This window comes from Podarcis gaigeae (assembly GCF_964106915.1).
Source record: "Podarcis gaigeae genome assembly, chromosome: 6".
Lineage (NCBI taxonomy): Eukaryota > Metazoa > Chordata > Lepidosauria > Squamata > Lacertidae > Podarcis > Podarcis gaigeae.
Window position 1 is genome coordinate 2,237,405 of NC_139682.1, and position 6,017 is coordinate 2,243,421.

Here is a 6,017-nt window from a genome sequence, read left to right on the forward strand (position 1 = left end):
TGGCAAACCTAGACAGCATCTTAAAAAGCAGAAACTTCACCTTGCCAACAAAGGTCCATATAGTTAAAGCTATGGTTTTCCCAGTAGTGATGTATGGAAGTGAGAGCTGGACCAAGAGGGCTGATCGCCGAAGAATTGATGTTTTTGAATTGTGGTGCTGGAGGAGACTCTTGAGAGTCCCATGGACTGCAAGAACATCAAACCGATCCATTCTGAAGAAAATCAGCCCTGAATGCTCACTTGAAGGACAGATCCTGAAACTGAGGCTCCAAGACTTTGGCCTCCTCATGAGAAGAGAAGACTCCCTGGAAAAGACTCTGGTCCAGCCCTCTGAAATGTAGGAATCGCAGCTCAATGCAGGAACCATATCTTTGAATTCAATGTGTCATTTTATTTTTAAAGGCAAGTAGCATCTGCTTATGGGGTGGCGAGTTATCTTTTCTGGGATCTAGAGCAGGGGCAAAATTGCTCCCAGTGTGTTTTTGCCAGTGCAAAGAACTCCCTCCCCGTTTCCTGTGGTCCCAGAGAGTCTTCCTCTCTCTGCTTCTGGACCACACCAGAGCACAACAGAATGATGGGAATCAGTTGCAACCTCTAAATCAGGGGTCAGCAAACATTTTCAGCAGGGGTCCAGTCCACTGTCCTGCAGACCTTGGGGGGGGGGCGGACTATATTTTGGAAAAAACCAAAATGAACGAATTCCTATGCCCCATAAATAACCCAGAGATGCATTTTAAATAAAAGTACACATTCTACTCATGTAAAAACACACTGATTCCCGGACCATCCTTGGGCCAGATTTAGAAGGTGATTGGATTGGGCTGGATCTGGCCTTAGGTTGCCTACCCATGCTCTAGTCTAGAGGAAGATTGTGGAGTCAAAAACAAAAGCCCGAAGCAGGAATTTCCTGAATCCTGGGAAGACACTCGGATACTATGACAGAGAGAAAGGGAACATGATGTACAGCCAAATAAAACAGACATGATCCTGTGCTCACCTAAAAGCACAACTTCACCTTCCTCAAGTGGTCTCTCAAGTACCAGAGGGACTAGAAAGTCTTTTTTCTTCTTCTGGAGGGACAAAACTGAAGAGAGCCTGAATTTAGGGCCATTTCCTGATCATTTGCCCTTTCTGTCTTCTTGGAACGTCACGAACAATATTTGCCCGGCATTCGCAATCTTACTTCTTCCCATTAATCTCAGCGATGCAACTTGAGAGAGAAGAGCGACTCTGAGATTGCCAAAAAGGCTTTCATGCTGCATCTGAAGTGTAATTCCTGGGAACCTGAAATGGTGCTATTGGCTGCCAACTCCTTAAAGATAGACACAATAATTACTCATTCTTTATCAATCTTCTGAGAAAAATACACAAACTTATGCAAAGCCACAGAGGCTTGCAAACTACCCAGCCTACGATGAACTTATAATGTCTGATTTCAATGTATTTTTCAAGTGCTTAACTCTTTTGTTTTCTTTATCTTTTTAGGTAAGTTCAGGAAGATACCAACAAAAGGTAAGGTTGGTGTTGTTCACAATACCGAGAGATGCTAGTGAAGTTGGAGATGGATGTTGATGAAGTTGTAGACAGGGTGCCGGCGTTATGCACCAGTTTCGCCCTGGCAGTCCCAGTAAGGCCGCTGTTCGCCCCCAATGGGGCCCTTTTACTGGGGCTTGCAGGTAGCACACTCCCAAGGTACTGTATTTTTCGCTCTATAAGACGCACCAGACCATAAGATGCGCCTAGTTTTTGGAGGAGGAAAACAAGAAAAAAAATATTCTGAATCCCAGAAGCCGGAACAGCAAGAGGGATCTGGCTTCTGGGATAGCCGCGCAAAGCCTCTTCAGGGCAGCGGGATGAAGACTCCCCCAAGAGCTGCACTCCCTTTAAAGAGTGCACAGAGTGTGTGTTTTTCCCTCCTTGGGGAAAAGGCCCCAAGAGCCGCACACACACTCCACACGGCTCTTTAAAGGGAGCGCTGAGCAGAGCCTCCCGCCTGCATTCGCTCCATAAGACGCACACACATTCCCCCTTACTTTTTAGGAGGGGAAAAGTGTGCCTTATAGAGCAAAAAATACGGTAATTTTCCAGGCTTCTTCAGTGGTCTAATCTCAAAGCCTTGATATGTATGACATTCAATTTCATAGAGAATACTATTTCTGAGCTTAAGCTTAAGAGACTGATTTGCTTAGCAGATAGTATTCTCTATGAAATTCTCTACCTTGGGAGTGTGCTACCTGCAGGGTGAAAGTCTTTTGGTCCAGCACTCTGGACATGAGGATTTGCGCCAGAGCACCAGACCAAGAAAGGGGCACCTGGAATTCAAAACAGAAGTCAGGATTGGCTTCTCTGATCCATGGTGTGGGCAGCCAGATGCCTCAATGGGAAACCTGGAAGCAGGATCTGAACACAAGAGCCCGCTCCCTTCCTGTGGCTTCCGGAAACTGGGATTCAGAAGCATTTCTGCCACCAGCTGTGGAGACAGAGGAGAATCATCTTGGCGAGCAACCATCAATAGCCCTCTCCTCTGCCATGAGTCTGTCTCAACCCCGTTTAAAGGGTTTAAAGGTTGGTGGCCACCAATCCCTCCTGTGGCAGTGAGTTCCGTAGGTCAACTATGCACTGTGTGAAAAAGTACTTCCATCCAGGTTGGTGGCCATTTAATAATAATGATGATAATGATGATGATGATGATGATGAGACCCTGATGCTGGAAAAGGTGGAGGGCACAAGGAGAAGGGGGCGACAGAGGACGAGATGGTGGGACAGTGTTCTTGAAGCTACCAGCATGAGTTTGACCAAACTGCGGGAGGCAGTAGAAGACAGAAGGGCCTGGCGTGCTCTGGTCCAGGGGGTCATGAAGAGGCAGACATGAGTAAACGACTAAACAACAACAACAACAACAACAACAACAACAAATAATAATAATAATAATAATAATAATAATAATAATAATATTTATTTATACCCCACCCATCTGGCTGGGTTTCCCCAGCCACTCTGGGCGGCTTCCAACACAACACTAAAATCCAATAACCTATTAAACATCAAAAGCTTCCCTAAACATTTCTGCCTCCTGCAGCTGTGAGTTCCATAGTTTGAAGCATTCTGCAAAGAACTACTTTCCTTTATCTGTCTTAACTTTCTGACATTCGACTTCGCTGGGTGTCCACAAGTTTTAGTGGTATGAGAGAGAGAGAAAAAAACTTTTCTCTTTCCATTTTCTCCATGAAATGTACAATGTACTTCTATTCTGTCGCCTTGGACTCACATTTTCTCCAAACTAAAAAAATCCCAAATGATGCCCCCTTTCTCCACAGAGGGTCTCACTCCACCGCTTGACCATTTCGGTGACCCTTATCCGAACCTTTTCCAACTCTGCAATGTCCTTCTTGAGGTGAGGCTACCAGAACTGAACACAGTTCTCCAAAGTGGCTGCACCATAAATTTGTACAACCTCATTATGCTATTGGCACTTTTATTTTCAGTCTATTTCCTGACGATCCCTAGCATGGAATTTGCCTTTTTCACGTCCACCACTTCCTGTAATAAGATCCACTGGACTTTCCCTCTGTTTGCTTCACCCTCCACAGACCAGACCTTTAAACAGAGTCAAAGCTTTTGCCTGAATTAATTGTAACCTTAAGCAAACTACCCAGCTTAATAGAGTCATAACCCAACTTTGCACCGGCAGACAATTAAATTAATTTAACCTATTAAATATGGCGCTCTTATCACAGTTCCCAGAAGGCACAAGCATCATTTCAAATATTTGCCTTTAAAAACCTCAAATTTAACGCACAGATTTTTATTTTATTTTTAAACCACTCAGCATGGCAGAGGGAATTATTAGAGGGTGGGACTGCCCTCTTGTGGCTGGTAGCGGGAATGCCAGTTTTGTATGATACGTCTCTTCAACCTGTTTTCCTCCTGTTGGTCAAGGAATAAGTTGCTCAAGGAGATGCCCTCATGGTTGGTCATCATACAAGTAAACCCAAGGCTACAGAGAAAAGCTGAAATATTAACTACTGGTCATTTGAAATATACCCGCCTCTTCAAAATAAAAGTAAAAAATCCAGACTCAATCTCAGCCAGTCTTTGCAACCTGGTGCTCTCTAGGTGTCCCTGAGCCTATAAAGCTTTTGTTGTTGTTGTTTAGTCGTGTCCGACTCTTCGTGACCTCCTGGACCAGAGCACGCCAGGCACTCCACTGATCGCCAAAGAATGGATGCTTTTGAATTCTGGTGCTGGAGGAGACTCTGGAGAGTCCCATGGACTGCAAGAAGATCCAACCTCTCCATTCTTAAGGAAACCAGCCCTAAGTGCTCACTGGAAGGACAGATCCTGAAGCTGAGGCTCCAAGACTTTGGCCGCCTCATGAGAAGAGAAGACTCCCTGGAAAAGACCCTGATGTTGGGAAAGATGGAGGGCACAAGGAGAAGGGGACGACAGAGGACGAGATGGTGGGACAGGGTTCTCAAAGCTACCCAGTGGCGTAGCGTGGGTTGTCAGCACCCGGGGCAAGGCAAGTAATTTGTGCCCCCTAACCCGTGGATTTGCGCCCCCTAACCCTAACTCCCAGATGTTGCGCCCAGTGCGGCCGGCCCCCCCTGCACCCCCCACGCTACGCCACTGAAGCTACCAGCATGAGTTTGACCAAACTGCAGGAGGCAGTGGAAGATAGGAGGGCCTGGCGTGCTCTGGTCCATGCCTGATCACCTCATCTGTCTCTTGAGAAATCTCTATGTGGGACAAGAAGCTACAGTTAGAACTGGATATGGGACAACTGATTGGTTCAAAATTGGGAAAGAAGTACAACAAGGCTGTATATTGTCTCCCTGCCTGTAAAATTACTTGCCTGAATAAAGATCCTTCTTACTTACACATGAGAGCCTCTGATTTTGTGATTTAGGGCAGGAGCTAGGACTCAAGTTCCCACCATTCCTGCCCCCATGCCCCCCCCCTGAACCTGCCAATCCAAACTCGATCCTGATGTGCTCATGTTGGGGCAGGTGGGAGTTGGAGCCCATCGCAAGGTAGACGAAGGCTGATCTAAGCTCACAGCCTATCCAGGGACCTAAAACATTCTTGTATGCTTCTGAACACCGAGGCGCTCAGCTGAGCTCTCTGGTCCCCCTTCCTCCCTTCTCAATGCTTTGTCCATGTGGCACCCAGCACCTGAGCCAGATACGAGAGTGAGGTGGTGAGATAGGAACTTGGAAAGATGCTATTCCTGACCGTTTGCCCCTCTAGCTCATTACTCTGACTTGCAATGGCTCTCCAGGGTTGTAGACAGAGGGAAAGATATTCCCCCATCATCACGCGCTGTCTGATCTTTCTAACCGGAGATGCAGGGGACTGAATGTGGGACCATCTGCACGCAAAGGAGGGGCTCTGCCACTGTGCTACAGAAGGCAAAAAGAGCCTGTTGGATCAAGTCAATGGCCCATCTAGTCATGGCACGGCAGGGGGTTGGACTAGATAAACCTCAGGTCCCTTCCAACTCCAGTCTATGATTCTATCACTAAAAGAAGCAAGTTTTAGAAGAACAAAAGAGCTGCATTATTGGCACAGATCCTTCTCTTTGCTCTCAACAGGCCCTCCCAGTAACAATCCATTTGCCCTCATTTCATCGCTGCCAGATGTTTGCTTGGTTGTTGTTCCGCCTGGCCTTTGGCTTGGAATCAACTTGATCCCTTCCCCCCTCTCTTTTTCCCTTTCTCCTCCTCTGATGGAACTCCTATTTGGGGACTTCCCTGGCTTTTTCTGGCCCATGTAGGACCAGTCTGGATGGTTGGCCTTGGTGAAGACTTGACGTTTTCATCCCCAAAAAGTTTTTGAGTTTCTGCTGAAATGAGGCTGCATTTTAACGTTTTAATGTTGCATTTTAATCTTGTTTTTAAGTTGTATTTCAATCAATTTATTTTATATTTGGTGTTAGCCACCCTGAGCCCGGTTTTGGCTGGGGAGGGCGGGGTATAAATAAAATTTGTTGTTGTTTTTGCAATGACTCTAAAGAG